General features: G+C 58.8%; 1 protein-coding gene across 1 annotated transcript in view; it reads right to left on the reverse strand.

Annotated features, from left to right (window-relative positions):
• PPARA (peroxisome proliferator activated receptor alpha) overlaps positions 1-17,461 on the reverse strand; it is a 48,911-nt gene extending 31,450 nt beyond the window's left edge. Inside the window, exons 1-2 of the mRNA XM_090272258.1 lie at positions 17,104-17,461; positions 16,378-16,530 (exon numbers count right to left, since the gene is read on the reverse strand). The gene's annotated coding sequence lies outside the window, so the exon portion shown is untranslated. The remainder of the gene's footprint in view (positions 1-16,377; positions 16,531-17,103) is intronic.
• Positions 17,462-18,271: the final 810 nt, after the last annotated feature.

Consider the following 18,271-nt stretch of genomic DNA (forward strand, 5'->3'; position numbering starts at 1 on the left):
AATGTACCGGGAGTCCCCACATGATACCTCAGAGCTCTGTGGGAATCTACAACGATCTCAAAATTGAAAGTTTAATTTTAAAAAGTGCTGAGCCCTGGTGGGTGTGGCTCAGGGGACTGAGCACCGGCCTGCGAACCAAAGGGTCACCAGTTCGACTCCCAGTCAGGGCACAGGCCTGGGTCGCGGGCCCGGTCCCCGGCTGGGAGCACATGAGAGGCAACCGCACATGGATGTTCCTCTACCTCTCTGTCCCTCCCTTCCCCTCTCTCTGAAAATAGATAAATAAAGTCTCTTTTAAAGCACTGAAAGGAAGGTCAGTCAGGAGCGCCATTTTGAGAATAAGTGAGTTCTGCTCATATTTTCTGAATTCGAACACGGTTATAAACGAAGCTACAACATACGGTGTAGACACTGCCTTTTCTGCGTAGCTGTTTGCGTATTAACTTTTCAGTTGTACGGAATTGCACTAAGAGAAAAGTTGCACACACACACACACACACAAACACACTGCAAAGCACACCATCCGCCCTTCACCCGTGTTCACCTGTAATTTACATTCCGCCCGCCGGCCCTCCTTACTGTTTGCTTTTCTTTATACGAGGGGTGTGCGGGGTGGGTGGGGGACAGCCATTCTCTCACACACTGTCGCCCCTATCTAGTTCAGTAAATGGGGCGGGCGTACAATAATCTATGACTCACACTCGGATTTTGCCACGTGGCCCGGTCATGTCCTTGGCCGCAGGGGACCCAGGCCTGGGCAGTGCCCTTTGCAGCCATTTCTCCTGTGACCGGAAAGAGCCCACAGCCCTCCGCTGCCCGTCAGGATGCTGAGATTGTCGGGGAGCGCCATTTCCACATCTCCACGTCTTTGAGCAGAATGCAGGACCTGCCTGAATTCCTACCTCAGTAGCTTGGGTTTCAGGAGGAAGCTGCAGAGAAGAACCTACGATTTGAATCCCCTCCTCGAGGGACCCAAGGCCCCATGCAGAGGCAGGTCCTCCGGTGGCCCCCAGACTGTCCGCTGCTCAGGCCCTCCTGCCGTCCCGGTGCCGGGGGAAAGGATCCTGTGCGTTCCCACTGGGACCCAGGGCTTCCCGGGGCTAACAGCCTGGGGTCGTCCTCAGCACGACCGACCAGAGAAACCCGCAGAGCCAGTGACCCTGCCAATTCCCTGTAAGAAGAGAGGAAGGAACAGAAACAAATCCCACCCGCCCCTGAGGCCGCGCAGCTTGGCCCCGACAGCAGCCCCAGCGGCTCCTACTGCAGCCACTCTGCCGGGGACACCCCCTTCCTACAGCAGCGGCGGGGCGCAGCGGCCCCCAAGGGGACAGGAGCATCTGCTTAAGGAAAGCGGGCGCTTTCTGCCCTGCAGCAAAGCCCTGCGCGGAGATGAGAGAAACGGGGACCCTGACAGGTGTACCCCCAGGACCCGGCGCTGGGGGCTGGAGGGCGGTTTCCGATTTACGCTCCTGCTGCGCCCGGCGCAGAGTGGCCAAGGCACCTGCCACAGCCCGGCCTTCCCTGCAGAGGGCGCCGCCGGCCACCGGGCAGCAAGAGGGCATGTCACAGGCGGGACAGCTGTCAGCGTGCCTTGTATCCAACGTGCCCTGAGGGGACCTTGGCCTTACAGCTCACGGTCCTCTGGGCGGTCTGGCCTGTGTGTGTTGAATAAACCTGTTTCCTTCCTGAATCACTTGCATCCCTCTCATCACCCCCCGCCGGCCCCCGCCGTCGCTCCCTGCCACCCGGGCCCCCGCGTCAGCCTCCTGCCGGCCCCGTGCCAGCTCTCCCCAGGGACAGCCCTGGTCCCTCCAGCCCCTCCTTGGAGGCCTCTGTGAGGAGCCTCGGTTCCACGCACCTGGACTTGCATTGCAGGGAAGGAAGCAGACCAAGGATGAGTGCCACCCAAGGTCACCTGCTACTCAAGACCGGGCTGGACCTGCCGCCCGTCCCATGCACTGCCCGGTCCTCCCGCCACAGCTCCTTGCCTACCCAGGCTGCACACAGGGGCCTCCGTGAGCCTGTTAGCGGGTGGTGCCCTCTGGCTTGTGTCCCCGGCCCCTGATGACAGCCAGAGGGAGGCTGCACCGCTAAGTCCAAAGTTGTCACCTCCCCGCTGAGAAGCCTTCCTGCTTTCACAGAGAGGACACCGACCAGAGCCCTTGCTAAGCCCCAAGGCCCTCCGCAGCGACCTGCCGCCACCTCTCCTCTCTGGGACGTGCCCCCAGCCACCGTTCCCAGTGCTCCCCCAGGCTCAGCCGCTCCCTCCCGCGGGCGCCACCACTGTCTAGCCACACTGCCCCTGCAAGCCCTCCCCCTCCCCACCGCACCCTCAGCCCCCGCCGGAGCGCCAGCTCTGCCAGACGGGGGACTTAGTGCCTGGGAAGACGCCTGGCACTGAGCGGGAGCTCGCCGAGACCCGACGAGGGCTGACGGGGGACGGACCCGTCTCCCCCCGCTTCCCTGGACAGACCCTGTATTCCGGCTCGGCCTCCGCCCACCGCCCCTCGTGCCTCCAGCCTCCAGCCTTTCCTGTGCCTGCAGCGCCTCCCATTCCTACACATTTGAGGGGAAGCTCAAGTACCACTTCCGCCCAGAAGCCACCGGGAAGGACGCGGGCCATCCCCTGCGTCCCCGCGGCTCACATCACAGCACAGGCTCACCGACAGCTTTTCTTCCCACTGAGCTCCCCGCCGTAACAAGGGTTCGCGGCAGCCCCTTCCTCTGCTGCACAAGGTGGCTATTCGAGGAGGAGCGATCGAACGAGTCAACGTCAGGGATCCGTTCTGAACGTCATTCCCTTTCTTACCAAAAACCCTTCGTATCGTTTAAATGAATGAACCTATGAAGGAGCCTGCAGACAGGACCCACCGGCGTTTCAAGGGCAAAGGGGGGCGAGGACCAAAGCGTTTTCTAAAGAAACGAGAGTGGGACACACTTTAAAGTGACAGGAGTGAGAACGGGAGAGAAAACAACCTGTTGAAGAAAAGCACGGAACTTTCTACCGTATGCCCGGAAGTGCGTCCTCAGGCGTGGGGGGGGGGGTGCATTTCACAGCTCCAGGGTCGCCGGCGCCGCCTGGAATCAGTCCTGAGGGCGACACCACTCACTGGAACACGCACTTGCGTGGGGGCCGGTCCCCCCCTGTGGCACACCAGGCCTCTGACGAGAGCCGGTGCCTTTCCAGTCCTGGCCTGTCCCTCCCCGGACACAGGACAGCCACCTGGGTGTAACATCCGGGCCCTATGTCACGTCTCAGTCACGTCACCCGTGCCCTGAGCAGAGCGCTTACAGTCCTTCTTTACCGTGACTGACGGATAACACACATACATCAAAATTTTAATTTTAATTATGAGGCTATTAGTTAGAGAAGGTTTAGGTTTACCAAGAAGTTGAGGAGGAGTACGGAGTCCCTATGAACCTCCTCAGTCCCCCCCAGAGTCCCCGTTACTGACCATGTGCATTAGCGTGGTCACCGCTGAGGAGCCAGAGTTGATGTTGTTATTAATCGCGTCCCCAGCCTACGTCAGAGCTCACTCTTGAGGCTGCGCACTCTATGGGTTTAGACAAATGTAGAATGACACGTGTCCACCATCACAGCACCACACAGAGAAGTCTGGCTGCCCCAAAACCACGTGCGCCACCTGCCCGCCCCCCCGCCCCCCTGCCGCTGGCCACCGCCTTTCCCAGAACAGGACAGAGCTGGGACCAGACAGCGTGCAGCCTTTTCAGGCTGGCTTCTGTCACGTGTGGGATACTTTCGACCATCACAACAGTGATGCCATTTGCTGTCCCGCTGCCATCCCTGTCACCGGAGGCGCATGTTCCCACCGTTCTGTGTCCCTGGCCACACCCGGTCGGCCGCTCTCGTTTTCGCCGTTCTGGTTGGCGTGCGGTCATCGCTCTCCGAGGCTAACAGTAGCATCTGCTACCATGAGGTGCGCTGTCCTGCTGACAGCGACGTGGAGTGTCCCTTCCTGTGCTCACTCGCCATCCAGCACGCTTTGTGGAAGAGTTTATCCAAACATTTTGCTCTTTTTTGCTTTCATTCTTAATTGGGTTGTCTTCTTAACAATTTCTAAAAGATTTTAATCCTCACCTAAGGATATGGCTATTCATTTTAGAGAGAGACAGACACACACATCAATCAGCTGTCTCCCGTACACATCCGACCGGAACCAAACCCGCAACCTCGGCGTGTGCCCTGACAGGGAATCAAACCCACCACCTTTTCTGGCGTAGGGACGACGCTCCAACCAACTGAGCCACCCGGCCAGGGCATGTCTTCTTATTAAATTGTAAGCGTTCTTTATACCTTCCAGATACGAGTTGTTTGTCAGATGCATGTTTTGCAAATATTTTCGCTAAGCCTGTGGCTTGCCTTTTTATTCCCTTAAGTGTCTTCTGATGAACAAGAGTTTATAGTTTTGATGACGTCCCATTTTCTTTGATAGTTCATGCTTTTTGAATCATATTTAAGAAATCTCTGCCAAACCCCAGATCACTAAGATTTCTTCTATAACTTTAACTCTTACCATTAGGTCTATGACCCCCTGCACGTTCAAGTTCTTACTTTTCAATGCGTTGAGGGATGAGGTTGAGGTTCGTTGTCTGGCACACGGCTACCCAATTCCAGCACAATTTGTTTAAAAAGGTTGCCTTTCCCTACGGACAGGACTCGTCACTTTATTGAAAATCAACTCACCGTGTATGTTAGGTCTGCTTCTGGACTTGCTGTTCTGTTCCACCCGTCCGTCTTCATCCCAGTGCCACATGGCCTTGGTTATTGTAAGCGCTATGATAACTCTTGCAATTAGGCCATTTACCTCCTCCAACTGTGTTCTTGTTCGAAGCTGTTTCAGCCACATTTGAGCCTCCCTGTTTTCACACAATTTTAGAATCCGCTTGTCAAATTCTATCAGCAGGCACATTGAGGTGCAATTTGGGCCGCTTTGAAGGTACGAACCATCCGGGAGGAGCTGCCAGCTTACCAGCCCTGAGTCCTCCGTTCTAGAGCGTGGGGTCATTGCCACGTGCCTGCGCCTCGCTTCGCAGATTTCGCCGTGCAGGCCCCGTGCATCTCACCCAGAGGCACTTCACAGTTACGGACGCTCCGTCACCGTCAAACGTTAAACGAGCCTGCATTCCTGGCAGAAACGTGGCTTCCAGCGCATCGAAGATGGCTGCACATCCTCCGTTGGCTTCCGCGGTCCTGGCTGAGACGTTCTCTCCGAGCTGAGGCTTCTTTGAAATAATGGCTTCTTGTTTTTGCTTTTCCCCTTTAGCTTCTTTCAAGATCATCTCTTCGTCTTTGCTTTTTTCAGCAGGTTTACCATCGTGTGTCTAAGTACGGATTTCTCATGTTTAATTCTGCCGCGTTCTTTAGGATTCCTGAATTTGTGATCTGATGTCAGCAGGACTGGAAAAACTCCAGCCACGGGCTCTTCAAACAGTGCCCGTGAGCCCCTCTCTCTCTTGTCCCCCAGGACGCCAGTCCCACGGGAGGCGGAGTTCCCCGCCGCGGGCCCTGTGGCTGTGTCCGCTCTGCAGGCGCCCTCTGCGCTGTTTCTGACACTGTCTCCTGAGCTCCAAATCCCCGGTCCCCTTGTCAGCTGGGCCCGCCTGCCCTGCACTCATCCCCACCTCTAGGGGATGGAATTTCACTTTTTGTATTTCCCAGTTTTCTGGTTTCTACCTGATTTTTCAAGTCAGTGTCCTTTTTCAAAATAGTTTCTAGGGCTCCGCTGGAATTCCCAGCCTCCCCTGTCGTCTCCTGGCTGCAGTCGGCATGGTTAAAGTTTGCGTCTCCCCCGTCTCTCATATTTGGCCGCGGGGGGCTGTTCCCACCGTCTGTCACTCTCGCTGGTCCATGACGCTGTCCCGCCTCCGAGGCGTGGGCAGTCGTGCTGCGTGTCCTTGCGGCACAGTGTCGATGGGAACGGGGCGCCAGACCACGCAAAGCAGGAATCATGCAACGTGATCTCACGAATGGCAAAAATCGCGACTGTTCCCTGACCTTGAAACATTGTTCTCAAAACAGTAAAACCTCTCTCATTGCCCGTTGTAAGTAAACAAGGGAATTAAAAACATAGTAAAAATAATACCCATTTAGTATACTGCACCAGAAACGTTAGAAGCCCTAAAAGTTAAAGTGTTTTACTTTCCTGTCGGACCCTTTTCCGAAGCAGACTGGCCCACACGTGCCTTCTCAGTGAATCACTTAGGACCAAGTAAACGTCCTTCCAACGCTGTAGCGAGTCGTCACGCTGCTCTGTAAGCCTGGGGCCAGCTGTCGGCAGGTCATGCTCTGCACGTCTGAGGTCATGGGGTGCCTTAGCGCTCCCGTGCTGTGGGCGAAGCGCTTTGCTGGGGTCACTTCCTCTAAGACACTTGTCACTTTCTCACCAGGACTGCGTTCCTCGTTGGTTACACGTCACTTATGCTCCGTTCCTCCGCTGCCAGGCTAGCGTCTCCCGAATGGCAGGCAGGGCCACGTTCCCACGGGCTGCCATTTTTCCTGTGACTCCATTTACTTCTGATCCGCGTTTTACTCCCAGCGTTCTCGTTTTTCCCATGTTTCTGGCCCGTTTCTCTAGAACGCCACATGGGCTCTTCACCAGGAGACAGGGAGGCAGCAGGAGGGCGCACTCTCTGGGGCGCGTGGGGACTGGACGGCAGAGGCGCCGGGACTCCTGGCAGCTGGAGGGCGGGCCGCGGTGACCGGGGCCTGGCGTTGTGATGGAACCTCCCGCGGTAGTTAAAAGGTGGGCCCCAAGCAACTGAGCGAAGGGAGGGCTGCCTGTATTTGAAAATCAGTTCTTAGGAATAGTGGCCAAGGGGGTGCTGCTGCTCCTCCGGAGAGACGCCTCGGCTTCTGCCCGGCACTGGGGTCCCAGCAATCGGGGGTCACCTTAATCCGACCACAGGACTGAGGAGTCTGGGCTTCAATCCCCAGATGCCCCGTATCCCTTGGGGGCAGTGTTTTGAGGTTCCAACTCACAGTTTGAGATGCTTACCAGGGTCTCCCCTCCGTAAAGGTGCTCTATCCCAAATGTCGACCCTTGGCCCCACTGGAAGTGCTGCCTGGGTCCTTGACTGCTCCGTCCCTGGGGTGCTACTCTGGCCCCAAATGTCACGTCTCCATCGTCCTCAGACTTCAGCCTGGTGACAGTCCCCTCACCACAAGCTCTTCAGCGCCTTCGCACATTTGAAGATTTTTTCCCCACCTTTTCGAGCGGACTCCCAAATTACTAAACCATTATCAGAAAGGGGACTCCCCATGGCAATGTGCTTAAACTACTACACTCGTGAACATGTGTCAGCTCTGCCACGTGTAATGGCTATTTTCCTCTTTACTTTTCCTTTTCTACGAAGAAGGGCTAAAAAGAAACATTTCTGGGCCCTTCAATAAAACCCACAGACCGGACGACAGGAGCCCTGCTGCATTTCCTCACCGTTTCCGTCCCCGTCCGTGAGGGGTCCCACACGGTCAGGCAACATTACTCAAATAACAACTCGCTAAAAACATCGTAGGCCAGAAAGACCGTCCCCTTTTCATGAAGCACAGGACAGAGGTTACTGAGTCGGGAGGGAGGCTCTGTTCCTTCAATACGTTCTAGATGCCGCCTATGCCGGGCCAGGGTGTAGCCACTTTGGGTCCAGGAGCGAAGAAAACAAATAGCCTTGTGGCCAAGGAGTGGCCACGCCGGGCGGGGAGATGGGAGAACCAATCACACGCACACATACAGGTGAGCTGGAGACGGGGCGGGGGAGGGGCTGCCAGGATAACAAGGGGTCAGAGAAGCCTCCCCGTGTGGGGTGTGAGGACATAGATCATATCCGTCCTTCCTAGAAGTGGGGACGGGGAGCTAGGAGTCCCAGGGGCCCCACGCCCCCCTCCCCTGCAGTCACAGCAAGTTCTCCAGTGGCTCTGCACCCGCCCCGGGCGAGCTTGGGCTCCCCAGCCCTGCCTCAGCTGCCTGATGCTCCGGGCGACTGGTCCCAACTCGATATCTGATCTTAGGCACCTGCCCTCCGGGTCACCCGCATTGGCGTGCGGTCAGGACGTACCATGGTCTCAGTGTCCCACACCTCCCGGAGCAGGTGTCAGCTGCCGGGCGAGCGTGAGTGGCACACGGCAGACCACGGTGCGGTGCCTGCTCACGGCCTGCAGGGAGCTCCACGCTCCGCTGCCGGAGCCCAGGGCCGTGTGACCTTGCCTGACACAGAGGCTCTGCAGAAGCGACCGCAGGGCCCCTGACGGGCTGGCGTGTGCCCCCCCACCCTGCCCGGGAAGGCCCGCCCGTGTCTTACCCTCCTTACTGAAATTGGGTCTTTGCAGGTGTGATTAGTTACATGAGGTCTTCCTGGGTGGGCCCTTAATCCAGAAGGACTGGTACCCACATAAAAAGGGGCCACTTGGGCACAAGACCCACACACAGAGGCTCCACGTGCTGACAGAGGCAGGCGGGGGTGACGCTCTCCTGGCCAGGAACGCCCGGGGTTGACGGCCGCCACTGGGAGCAAAGAGCAGGCGAGGAAGGGCCCTACCCAGCCTCAGACGCGGTGCGGCCCTGTCGACACCTTGACCCCAGACTTCAGCCTTCACAGCCACGAGAGCCCGTTCCCAGTGTTTAAGCCAGACCACGGCGCGCGCTCCTGGCTGCCCCAGGACGCCGGTACAGACGCGGCCCCCGAGCGGGGCGGTGAGCCCGCCTTCCCCCAGAGGGCCTTCCCGGCTGGTTGAGTCCCTGAAAGCAGAGAACTTCCTCCAGCTGCAACGAGGCAGATGGCGGTCAGAGAGGTTCCGAGCGCGAGAGGGACTCGGCCCATGCAGCTGGTCTGACCGCTGGGAAGCCAGCACGCGTGCAGGCGTGTGGGCGCCTCCAGCTGACAGGCAGCAAGGAAGCGGGGACCGTCTTCCCGAAACTCAGGCTGCACACCCCGAGAGGGCGCATTTTCGTGTGAGTGACTGACGCTCAGCAAACCTCAAGCCCCTCTTCCATGCCCAGCCTGTAGGGAGCCCCGCGGGGAGAGGAGAGCCTCGGAGGAGGCCAGGAGGGTGTCTCAGGCAGCCATCCCCGCACCCCGCCTGCCGTGCCAGGGCCCAGGACACCCCAGGAAGGTAAGCTGCCTCCCTCCCTGTCACCCCAGCCCCAAAGCAGGAAGCCCGCCTGCCCTGCGAGGGCCTCGCCGTCACTCACTGCCACTATCCTGGGAAAGCAGCGTGTGTGGAGGACCATTTGCCTCCTTCACGTCCATCAACCAAACGGCGCCAAGCAGAGGACACACACCAGCCAGCGCTTGTCCCTCTGAGCTGGCCTTTCGGAGACCCTACCCGCTTTCCGAGCTGAAACTGTCGCAACAGAGCGAAGGCAGTCTGACGCGGTAACTGTGTGCAGCGCTTCCTGGATGCAGGTCATTACACGTATGATTAGAGTTAACATTCACCTAAGATTTACTTCTGCTGACCTAAGTGGGTCAAAGGGATTTCACTGAAGCACTTAAAGCCCTTAAGGTAATCATCAGGGCTAACCTGGGTCCTGAGATCTCTTGTGTAATTTCTGCTCACTCTTTCCTCTCTCCTAACTGCCTTCCTTTCGTGAAAGGAAACTCTGAACTTAAAGACTAACATTAACTGAGCCGCACGTTCGGGTCATGGTGAAAATGCGGCGCCGCAGGACTGCCCGCCGGCTCCAAGGCTCGGACCAGCCACGCGGCAGTGCTGCCTGCCCGCTCAGCCCGGGGGCCACACGCCGCGCGTGTCCTGCAGCGCTTTGTCCCAGCAGGGGCTAGGGCTGCGTCCACTGCTTTCCCAGAACGCCGCCTGGCACACACAGCAGGTGCTCAGGAAGGGTGTGCCGGATAACGAGCTCCAGAATAAATGACGGGAGAACCCTGGGGACAATGGCTGCAAAGAGATTCAGACTGTCAGAGGGGCATCCGCGGGACAAAATTCCTGCGCCCGGTTTGGGGCAGGACCAAGGCAGGCTTCACGAAGGAGGCAGCATTTCACTAAACCTTGAAAGAATCTCCCAACGGAGGGTGGGCCAACGGGAGCTGCAGGTCACACACCCGTTGGCTGGGCTGGGCAGCGATGGCTGCCCACTCCCGACCTCTGGGGGTCTGTGACTCACGGGGAGAGGGACGGGCACGCAGCCACCACACAAATGGACGCAACACACCCGTGTTTTAGACGAAAAGCACCGAGGCTGGAGTGTCGGTCTCAGAGGTCCAGCCTGGGCAGGCCGTTCGGGAGGCCTCCCTAAGAAGGTGATTTCAGGCTGAGGTCTCAAGGGTAGAGATTGTAGGGGCGGAGTGGAGGCGGAGGGTCAGGGTTCGGGGGTGTCCCGGGTACGTGACACAGAAACTGGAAAGGCTGAGTACAGAGAGAACGGCGGCCCCTGGGAGTCAGGGCCGTGCCTGTCCATCCCCACGGACGCCGGGACGTGAGGGTGGGCGGGCTCCTGTTAAGGCCGAGAGCTAACAACAAGCAAAGAAGCACCTACAGGCTTCTCAGTGGGGGCCGGGCACCACCACCCGATGTGCAGATGGGGAAGCTGAGGCCCAGGCCAGACAAGCAGTGCCCCCCGGACCCAGCGGAAGCCACTCCCGGGACGGGGAGGAGGCCCGGGGTCCGGGGCTGGCAAACCCTGGGCAGCTCCGAAACAGTCGTGCTGAGTATGAGTCTCTGAGAGGGTCAGAGCGTCAGCGGATGTCAGGCCTGTAGGGCCTGAGGTCATGAGAGGTGACCAAGAGGAGCAGGGGCCTCCGGGGAGGGGGCAAGGCTGGCTGGATCCAGCCGCCACGGAGACTTAACGCTGGCACAGGGAGCCGCGGGCAGAGGCTCCAGGGAAGGCTCCCGCCGTCGGGAAGGGAGCGCCCGCCTCCCGGCCCCCTGGGGGCACCATAGCACGCGCGGCCACGTGACAGCGGCAGCTGCCTCAGAACGACGGGTGAATGGCTGGAACCTCAGCTCTTCCTCCCTTAAAACCAGTTCCTCTGCTGAGTGCTAAGTTCAACGGTTTCCTTCTCGGACTGCCCGATGGGGCATCGCACGTGGGCGCGCGGCTTTCTGAGACACCTCCCGGGGGGCAGCCCGTCCAGCCCGGAAGGCCCCTGCTGAATCCATTATTCCAGAGCGATGGGGAGTTTCCCGGGTACAGCGCCTGTCATCTGGTGCTGAGTCAGCCACGTCTGCTTCCCTCCGTCCTAGATCCTTCTCTCCTGTGAGTCTCGTGCCTCTGTTCCTAGCAGAGACTGCTGGCCGTCCTTGGACGTGGTTAAATATTCACTTTCGCTTAGACCTCTGACCCAGACGTGGCGAGCTAGCCTTGCTAGAGTCATCTAAGTAAAGAGACTGGCGCAGGGAAAAGGGTCAGTGGTTTTCAGTGTCCAGAGTGGAAGGAAAAGGCCATGGTTGTCTCTTCTCTGTGCTTCATCCTCCCCAGGCCCCGGGACTTGGGAAGAGCTACTCTGCTCACGTGGCCGTCCTCCCGGCCCCACTGCTGGCCGCCGCTGGGTCCGCGCTTCCCGTCTCGGCTGATGGCGACACGCTCCGGCAAACGGGCAGCCCTGGCCCACCAGCGCCCGCGCTCTCGCCTCCCTCGGGCCCCGCCCCCCGCCGGCCAGCCCAGGCACCTCCGCTCTACCTTCTCCCCAGTTCTAGAACCTTCTTTCTCTGAACTGGACAAGCGCTCCCGGCGCCAACACGTCCGCCCCCGCGTTCTCTTGCTGGCACTGACCAACAAGGCTTTAAGCCGCTGGTGCGGTCTCTCCCCTCCAGGAGCGGCGCCTTCGAGGGCGCGTACGACCCCAGCGAACGCCGCCTCTTCCTCGGCTTTCGTCCCCTTCCACTCTCGCTGTCCACATCTCGGCACGGTTAAACTTGTTAAAAAACGCCTTGTCTCCCTGAGGAACCCTCACTGGAAACAGCGGGCAGCGGGGAGGTGCGTTGTTATGGTTTGAGAACTTCAGCAACAGGACAGCTTCCTTTCCGGAAAATGCTCCCCACGGGGAGTTCTTCCACGGGAAGGGGCGGGCGAAGGTGGCCTCCTGCGCCCTCGTGCCCTGGCCCGCCTGCTGCGGGCCACCGGGGGCTGGCCTGACACTCCCGGGCTAACCCTGGGGACAGGCTGTCACATTTCCAAAGCGGAAAGAAAAGACGGCCATCGTACCCAAGCAAACACCCCACACACAAATCCTGAAGCCCAAGTCCGTCGCCAACACTTCAGCTGCTGCTCCCCTTCCTATCGTTGCTTCTGCGTGAAGCAAACCTCAGATTTCTCCGAGCCGTTTTTCTTTTAAACGCCTTCCCCATGATCCCTGCCCGCAACGCACAGACAGAAACCCAGAGCCAGGAGGGGCCAGTGAGTGTGACAGGGACCCAGGCATCGGCCGGCCCCATGAAACGAGCCCAAACCAGCCTGCGGTCTCTAACTTATCCGGCTCCCGCACGGTCCCCGACGGAGGGCGACAGTCCTGGGGCTGCCGCACAGCTGTCCGTGCATCCAAAGGACGGCGCCTGAAAACACCTCTCAAAGTTCTTTCAATTAAAGAAAAAGAAGGTCCCATTGAACGTGGGGTAAAAGGGGACAGCTCACTTTTAGAGCATCCAGACCCGATGGTCCCTAGGCCACGCAGTCCTGCGTCTGACAAGCCACGTGGCTTAATTGTAAATATGCACTTAAACCCTCGCGTAGGGCGGACAACTAATGTATCAGAATGTTTCAGAAAGGGATGTATCCACACATCCGTCTCCAAATGACTGGGTCTCTTTCCCGGGGTGCGGCCACTTGTCACCTCGGAGCAGTTATCACATCACCACAGACCGACTTGGTTACAAATGGCTGCCGGGGACCCCGGGGCCTCACTCACACTCAGAAATGGGGAAGAAGGGGAACGACCACACGCTGTTTCCTCAGCTATGATTTCAAACCGTCCGAGGAAGCTGCAGACCCTGAGACGGGTCGCCTCCCTGCCCCTGCCTTCCTGGCTCTCCCGTACGAAGGGAGGCTTTCCCGGAGGCTTTGCCAGAGGCTTGCCCGTGGTCTCCAAGGTCCAAATGCAAAGCGAGCTGATTGGCACAGAAACTCTTGATGTGCAAGTCTCCTGAAAGAGGCCACAGCGGGAGCCGGTGGCGGAGGGAGCAGACCATGGAGAGCGGAGTCACGTGCTGTTTCTCCTGCGCAGACCTGATCTCCAAGCCGGAACAGCAGCCGGACCCTCACCCTGCTAAGTACAAGCGCTTCCAACTCGCGGAGGCTCAAACGCGCCCCTCCGCCGCTGAGTCTGTGGCTTGAAACTGGAATCCGTGATCTTACAGAAAGAGTGTTTCATTAGACGCTCAGGCCATCTCATGAAAAGTCTATTTAATGCACAATATTCCGCAAACCTAGCAATAATTATGCCAGACTCGTTTCGTTAGGACATTGATGCGCTGGGACCGCAAACGGATGCCCAGCTCAGGGTGCAGGACACCCCTGTCCTGATCGAGGAAAGTGCTCTTGCTGCCTGAGGGTCCACGGGAGCTGGAAAAGGCCAAGGGGACACGCTTTGCCATGGGAAGGCCCGCTCTCTGCACTTCTGGTCCCCTCCCCAGCCAGCTGCCACCCAGGAAGGGTAGAAAACAGAGGCCCATCAATATCTCCTTGTTGAATTAAATTCGGTTCCTCCCTTATCTGTTTTGTGGACATTAAAAAGCTCCTACTCGACATACAGCCGGGCAAAAACGAGCGAGACAGCTCCGTTCCGAGGCAGCTCGGCTCCGCGGGGGCAGGCAGACCAAAGGGACCGCGGTGCAGAGCAGCACCCGGGCCCGGCCCAGGGACGCCCAGGAAGACCTCACTGAGCCTGTCCCCGCAGGCCCTCCCAGGACCTGCTATACCAGAGACCCCAGAGTGAGCACCAACGCCCGGCGTGTGGCCGCCGAGGGCCCAGCCGCGCTCAGACACAGCACGAACCACTCACGGCGGTTTGGTTCTGCCTGGTGCAGGATTCCTGTTTACCTATCCAAAAACGGGAGACGCCTGTGTGTCTGCAGGGAGGTATGCTTCCTTCAGAAAGCCTTGGAAAAACCGTAACGTGGTCAGCACGAAGAGAATGCAGGTGCCAAGTGTGGCCAAGCGAGAGGGCGGGGGGGCGGTGGCACCGGGCTTCTGCCTGACACTTCCGGTGCTGCCTGCGGGTTTTCACGCCTTACAAGAATCTTGACATAAGGCATGATTTTGATCATCCCAACCCTCTTGAGGGAACGAGGGGGAAATCCTTTTTCTGAAGAAAGAACGACAGTTTGGAGAGGCGGCCCCGACCCCCGGCCTGGTGGGCAGCACCAAGGGGACGGAATCCTGGCCTCCAGGGAAGGATGCCTCTCCGCCACTTTTACCAGCAGCTGCCCTGACGCAAACCAGAACTTCAAACCCGTTTTCTTGTCCTCTTGCTGACCCCCACGCACACGCAGCTCAGCCACAAAACTGACTACGCGAGATCTGGCCGAGGGAGGAGCAGACGCTTCCCTCTCTGAAGAGCATCCGTCTTCCGGACATCACCAAGGCACTTGCACAAGGTGCTGTCACTAAACACTCACGAGGCACCTAACGAACACACCTCCAGACCACGAGCAAATCGGACGCGTGTGTCCATGACTCTCAGGACGGGCTGGAAACCCCCGTGTGCGTGTCCGTCCCCCACGCGTCCCTCTGCCTGCCCGCGGCAGAAGCCCCGGGACGGAGGGACCAGTGGGTGAGATGCAGCCCGGCGGGAGGTCACGGCTCCTGCCGCCTGGTTCTTACCTTCACACTATCTCACACCAGGCTGGGAATGAAAGTCCTCTGCCTCCCTTCCCTGGCCACACAGCCTGCGAGGCACGGTGGGCTGTTCTGTGTCATGAAGAAGGCAAACGACAGATACAGCAAATGTCTACCTTACAGGCAGAAACTACGCCTTGAACTGAAATGTCTACGAAACATTTAAGACTGACTTCATTCCATGCCGCTGAAAAACAAAAATAAAAACAGAGGCCTTCAACCTCCAAAAAAGCAGAAATTATTAGACAGGCCACATCCTCTAACTGCAACGAGACACATCAGCACAGAGGCTTGACCAACGACCGCTCGGAAGTGACGACCCCTCCCCCATTTGCTATTCCGAACAGATCCTCACGTGCACAGGCTGTGGGAGAGGAGAAAGGGGGGAGAGAGAATCGGGAGTGTTTAAAGACTGTTTACACTAAGCGAAGAAATATTTTAATCAAAATGTTTACAAAGATTACTTAAAGAATAGTTCCTATAAAAACAGAGGCTCACAGTCAGCAGGCCAGAAAAGAGCACTGAATGGCAAAATATTATGGCAAAGAGTTTCCCTTCCGCACCCCAGCTTCATATTTTCAGACGGTGAAGACAATCTTTATCTCTCCTTTTTATATTCTGGTACAAAAACTGGCTTCATGGGCAGCCCCACGGTGGCCCTGCTCAACAGCAACTACTCAATAAGTATTCATACAATAAATAAATTTTAAAACATAAATTTTTTATATATCCATACATATGGATTGGCTAAATATTCACTGAATCTAAACAAAATGGAATATTATATAGATATTTTAGGTGGTGAAACACAAATTTATTCCCACAGAAATTCTTTTCATAACCTAATAGTTAATGCAGATTATAAAAGAGTTGACATAGAAGAAACACTTTCTTTTCCTGTCCTCTCTCATGCACACATACAATGTTTAAAAATGTGTTTACAAGTTTGAGAAACAAGAGTTAGTAAAAAGAACTATTTATGATTCTAGGATAACTTATTATATGTCTAAAATAGAAGAAAAGAAAGAGACACCTTTTTTTTTTTTTCCTACTGTCCATCAGTTTGCTTTTGCTGCAAAGCTGTATCATTTGCCAGGCTCCCTGCTCGGCCTCTCGGGGACAGTGACAGCTGACAGCACAGTCTGTAGCATCCGGCCACTTCTCCCCGCCAGCCCTGTCCTAGCGGATGACAGTTCTCAACCTGACCTACTATCTCACCAGGTCACCTGCTTCACATTCAAATGGGAATGAAAACGGGGCTGCGCCGGTCAGTGTCTGGGACGTGGTGTCTGTTAGGTAAGAACATTTCTAGTTATCCATCTAGTTTTGAATCACAGGGCACCAGCCTGCCACGAAACCATGAAGTTCCTCGTGAAACAAACGGACACAAGAAACTTTTCAGAACTTAAAGGGCATCTCCCCACATTTATCTTACTTTCAAAGCACTAAAAATATAGCCAACCGTTGCATCACGAAGTAATAATTAACCCCCAGATGGCTAGTCTGGAGGGCAACGGAAGTACACACTCCAACATTTGGGCCTGGAAACGAGTAAATCAAACCTTCTATTTACCTGTAATGACAGCGTCTTGGTACTGAGCTTGTCTTGCCACAAACTGTTACTTCACAGAGGAGGCAGGGCCTTTAACTGTGGCCTTGGCAGTAAGAAGGTAAAAGAGGAAATGATTACGATATGTCCTCTGGATTCTCCCCAGCGCTCCACCACCTTGGAAGAGGAAAGTCAGCGTGACCCCGCTTCTTCAAAGGCAATGGTGTGGCAGGGTCGCTCCCAGGACACCCTGTGCCCCTGCTTCTACCCCTTTCCCGGCCACCCCTCCGCGAGCAGCCCAGGGATCGAGGGGGCCCTCCGGTCTGGGGAGGGTGGCTGGGCTGGGGAGGACGCGCAGCCCCGGAGGTCCCCGAGCGCCCCGCGAAGCCCAAGACATTATACAATCAAGGTTCTTAAAAGGAACCTTGACATTTGGTGCACGCCGTTCCGCCTTTAAACTCAAAGAGACGAGAAAAGCTCGGGCATGCAGTTGTCCCTTGTCAGTCTGGGGTGGGCGTGAGGCGGAACCGACCCTCCGGACTCTCGCCAGCCACCACCCTGCGCCCCTGGGGCCGCGCGGCCAGGGCCTGGGGAGCCGGGCGCGGACGCCCCGGGGGGCCCGGGGCTCGGGACGGAGTCACACGGCGGGCGCCGCGTGCCCTGGGCTCTCTCGGCCCGTCCGGCCGTCTGCCTGCGCCGGGGCGCAAAGTGGGGCAGTTCCTCAAAGGTGCCCATTGGCTGTGAACTAACCCGCCACTGAGCTTTTCCCTTCGGACCGCAGCCGCCGGGCACGCTGCCCTGAGGGTCGGACTGTCGGGGCCTCGGGCTACCCAGCCTCGGGGACCCCCAAGGGTCTCGGGAAACGCCCCCTCCAGTCGGTGACGCCCAAACTCCACCGAGCCGAGAGGAGGGCGCGCCGGACGCGCCGCCTGGTGGGCCTTTCCTCCCGGGGAACAACCAGAGGACCAGTGTCTCTGAGGTCCCGGACTCGACCTCCGCGCCGCCCCCACAGCCCCAGCGACAGCCGCGGACTCCGGGGCTCCGCGAGGGAGGCGGAGCAGGGGGCGGCCCCCTGGGCCCAGGGTTCCCCCGCAGGAACCCGTGGCGAGCGCCCTCGGCCCGCGCCCCCGGGCCCCGCGCATGCGCCGCCGCCCCGGCCCCTCCCCGTCCGCCGCTGCTCCGGGTCCCGGGGCGGGGGGTTGGGGGCGCCAGGGCCGCAGAACACTGGGCACCCGTCCGCCCCCGAGCACCTGGGGCCGGGTCCGTCCCCTGCCGGTCCGCCTGGCGAGCACGCCGAGGGAGGCAGCACCGGGCCCGGAGCTAGCGGCCGCCTCCGCCCTCGCCGCCCGCCGCCCCCGCCATGGGGCCGCAGGGTCCCCAGCCCAAGCCCGGCGCCGCCTCCCGCGCCCGTGCCAGCCGCACCCCCGCGGCACGCGCCGCCCCTCGGCCTCCCAGCCAGGCCGGGCAGCGCGGCGGCTCCCGCGGGTGGCCGGCCCGGAAGCCCCGCCCCCAGGCCCCCACTCCGACCCTGACCCCGCCCGGGACCTCCGGACCCGCCCCCGGGCCCCCCAGCCGGGGCGCAGGGAGGGACACACCCCCCGGATGGCAGCGCCTGATTGGCTACCGACGAGGCGAGGCGGGGCCGCGCCAGTGACTCCCTCCTCGTGCTCCCCCCTCCCTGTGGCTGCGCGGGTAGGGAAACTGAGGCGGGGCGGGGAAAGAACTGCCAAGGTCACCGGGCGGGTGTGTACGTAGCCACGATGGGACACCACGTGCAGCTGCGCCTGGGCGCGCGTCCAGGCCCGCGCGCACCACGACGGGCTAAACTCCAGGCGCGGGTGGGCGCCAGGCTGGGGGTTGGGTGGGGGTTCCGGCCCGGCACCCAGGCCGTGCTTGCGAGACTCCCCACCCCCACCCC

This window comes from Furipterus horrens, unplaced genomic scaffold, assembly GCF_987537825.1.
Source record: "Furipterus horrens unplaced genomic scaffold, mFurHor1.1.pri manual_scaffold_4, whole genome shotgun sequence".
Taxonomy (NCBI): Eukaryota; Metazoa; Chordata; class Mammalia; order Chiroptera; family Furipteridae; genus Furipterus; species Furipterus horrens.